Source organism: Capra hircus, chromosome 17, assembly GCF_001704415.2.
Source record: "Capra hircus breed San Clemente chromosome 17, ASM170441v1, whole genome shotgun sequence".
Lineage (NCBI taxonomy): Eukaryota > Metazoa > Chordata > Mammalia > Artiodactyla > Bovidae > Capra > Capra hircus.
The window spans coordinates 33,627,663-33,631,005 of record NC_030824.1 but is presented as its reverse complement, the minus strand read 5'-3'; the positions used below and the strand labels follow the sequence as shown (position 1 = coordinate 33,631,005).

The 3,343-nt window shown below is 43.4% G+C and overlaps 1 pseudogene; it reads right to left on the bottom strand.

Moving 5' to 3' along the window:
* Window positions 1,586–2,531, bottom strand: LOC102186327 (annotated as a pseudogene).

Below are 3,343 nucleotides of genomic sequence, written 5' to 3'. Positions count from 1 at the left end.
TCTTTTCCCTCTTAATATAGCTAGAGTGATATCTCTAGTCTTGGTATTTAAATCAAAATCAAATGTACTTTGAAAGAATTACAGTTTCTTTTTTTTTCTGTTTCTAAGAAAACAGCAACTCTTCTGAAATCACCTTAGTTGTTCCAGGGTTCCACATCTAGAAAAGAAACAGATTACTGAGGCACAACCCACTCTGGGGGCTTTGGCCCTGTTCCTAATCCTGCAGGAATATCTATCTCCAGTCTGCACTTTATTCCCAGAACATGGATGCAATGTGCAAACCTTTCTGCACAGGACCAATGGAGAAAAGGGGAAACAAATGGAAACTGATACCATGGGAAGAATGAGAATGTTCACTCTCTGGGGCCAGCACAAAGCACAGCAGGAGTGAAGCCAGCATCTACTTCACACTCTAGTAGGTAACCTGGATTATACCCCAGCTAGCTTGACTGACCTGTGCATTCCAGAAATTGTCAAGGATCAAATCTCAGACTTTTCCCTTTCCATGCTTATTAAAATTTCTAGAATAAATGTAAATTTTTCTCTTCATTAAAATGATCCATCCCAGGCATCCATCAACTGGCAAATAATGCTATATGACACCACAAGGGTACATATACTATACTTCGTCCTTCTGGACTGAAACATACATGAACCTTTCTATTCCTCCAATACTGTCACAAAGCCTATGATTGAAAATCTCTAATTTTGCTTTGTTTTGGAGTTATTATACATATCCTCAGTACTTCAGCATAGAAGTTGTATAGTTTTGTTCTCTACTAAGGAAAGGGAGTTTCAAGGTCCAGTAACCTTTAAATCATCTTAAAAGTAGTCATAGCAAGATCAATGGTCCATATGACCTGTCACCAGACAGACAAGTAAACTACACCTTGTGAAAGCTAAGAGATCCAGCAATTCATGGTTTTAGTGCTTGAATCTTTTATCACTCTGTCCCCAGAGTTAGATTTTTCTTGGCTGGAGTCCAAAAATCCCAACCTATCATCTGGATAGAAGAGATTCTTATTATTACCACAGATTAGACGAATGTGTCTCAGAGAATTTCTTGTTTCCATATCATGAGATGGAGCTGCCTAGCCTAGAAACCATCTCTGAATACAAACTGCCCATCAGTCAGCCTGAGATCTTCATTAGAGGCATAAGAGCTGTTCAGAATCTGTGGGAAGTAATGGGTTGCAGCTTCCTCAATTGCAGTTTAGGTTGAGAAGGTTGTTCTCTGCTCAGACGGCTGACTGACATCACCAGTCAGCACAAGTGCTATGCATGGTACTGATGGGCTGGCATGAGTCCCTTGCATTGTCCCAATCCATGAAATATCAATGTCACCAACAGTCTGAGATAAGTCCTGACTGAAAGGGTGAGACAGAGGCTTGCGACTTCAATTTGCCAGATATCCCTGTAATTATAATACTGAACCACTTATTAAAAACTAAGTGGTTTCTGTCCTGTAGAAAAGGGCAGAATGTGATTGTCAGTGTCCCTTCAGAAGAGTTGATCAATATCCTTGGCACTGTGGGAAACAGTGTGAGGAGTATGACCTCGATCATCTCTATTACGTGGCCTGGGGTTAGGACACTTGGATGATCCGTGTCACAGCCCCTTCATATGCTTGACTTGGATCCTGCATATGGGGACTATCTTTTTCCTTTGGAGAGAAAAATCATCTGCCTTCATCATGCTTCCATACCATGGCATGGTGGTTCTGACACTCATGCAAGTATTTCCTTCTTTCCTTTGGAATTTTCCCTTCTGCCTCTAATTTAGTCCGAGCTTGCCTCCTCTTAAGTTTAAGGTGGTACTGTTTGGCATTGACATAGAGAGGCTCTTCTTCAAGCATCTTTGGCCCAGGGAGAGGGGTTCTCTGAATTGTAGGCACAGAGCCAGCACCAGGTACCATCATGACCATCATTCCTGAATTAACCACATTGCCTGCCACCAGAAATGTCACAGTAACAGTCAGTCCCTTGCCCACTGCTGGTTGTGTTAGTGTCAGCTTCCATATGAACAATATGTGCTCCTGCCAGACTGGCTGTGGGGATGGTGATCATGCCTTGATGGAAAATGGTGCCATCCCCATTAACTGGCTGATAGATAATGGTCTGCCCTTCAGCAGTCTGTGCCACTTGCTGCTCCTGGAGATCAATCTGCTGCTGTGTCTGTGTCTGGCCAGCAGTGACTGCCATCTGGGCTGCTGGATGATGATCTGCTCGGTCTGGCCCTACTGGCCCTGTGCTTGCTCAGCCTGCCCACCCTGGATCTGGATCTGTCCTGGTGGGACCAACTGTATCTGCTGCAAAACCCGTGTCCCAGACATAGGTACCTGCATGATGGTTTGACCTTATCCACCAGGAAGAGTCTGGACCATGATGTGTTGGCCAGCTAATGTCACTACCCAACCTCCACTGACCTGTGCCATTAGTGGCTGCCCTTGGACCCGCTGCTGAGTCTGTCCAGCCTGTACAATAGATAGTCTGCTCTGTTGAACTATTGCTGTTTGCTGTATAGTGTCTCATGGTCCCTCCAAGTCAGAGTCCTGCCCACAGTCAGATTCAGCCTGGAGATCCTAGAAGACAGCCAGATGCACTCCACGCCTCACTCCCCCGATTCACTGCCCGTGCTGATTGATTCCAGTACTGGACCCCGAAACTCAATCAGACGCTCCAGCCACTGCTGCTGACACCACTGCCTCTGCCTCGCAAAATAGCAGCCCTTCCTCCCAAAATCATGTGGGTATGGACAAAATTACAGGACATATTGCATATAAGACTATATTTAAGCAATATAATGTCTAATCCTTATTAGACATTAAACCACAGAAGGAGAGCATCTGTATGTCATTTACGTATATTTTTTAACATCTGTTCTTCAACATATAATAATGTTTATTAAATATTGAATCAATATAGGTTGACTGGATCTGCATTATAATTGTACATCTGAGAAAATGTTCTTCCATAAGAACATTAGAGACACTTAACAAAATTACATACAAAAGTAGTGGTGGTAAAACAATGCTGAAAACTCTTAAAAAAGCCTAATTTTTTAGCACTTTTTAACTTCTGGGGTATAAATCCTCCCACTATGGTGAAAGTAAAGTTGCTAATAGATGCCACTGAACTTAGACCTGAAAATTCACTCTCACATCATTTACATAACTGTACTTTTCTGATGCATGAAAATATACCTTGAGCCTGGTGGGCTGTGGTCCATGGGGTCGCGAAGAGTCAGACAGGACTGAGCGACTTCCCTTTCACTTTTCACTTTCATGCATTGGAGAAGGAAATGGCAACCCACTCCAGTGTTCTTGCCTGGAGAATCCCAGGGG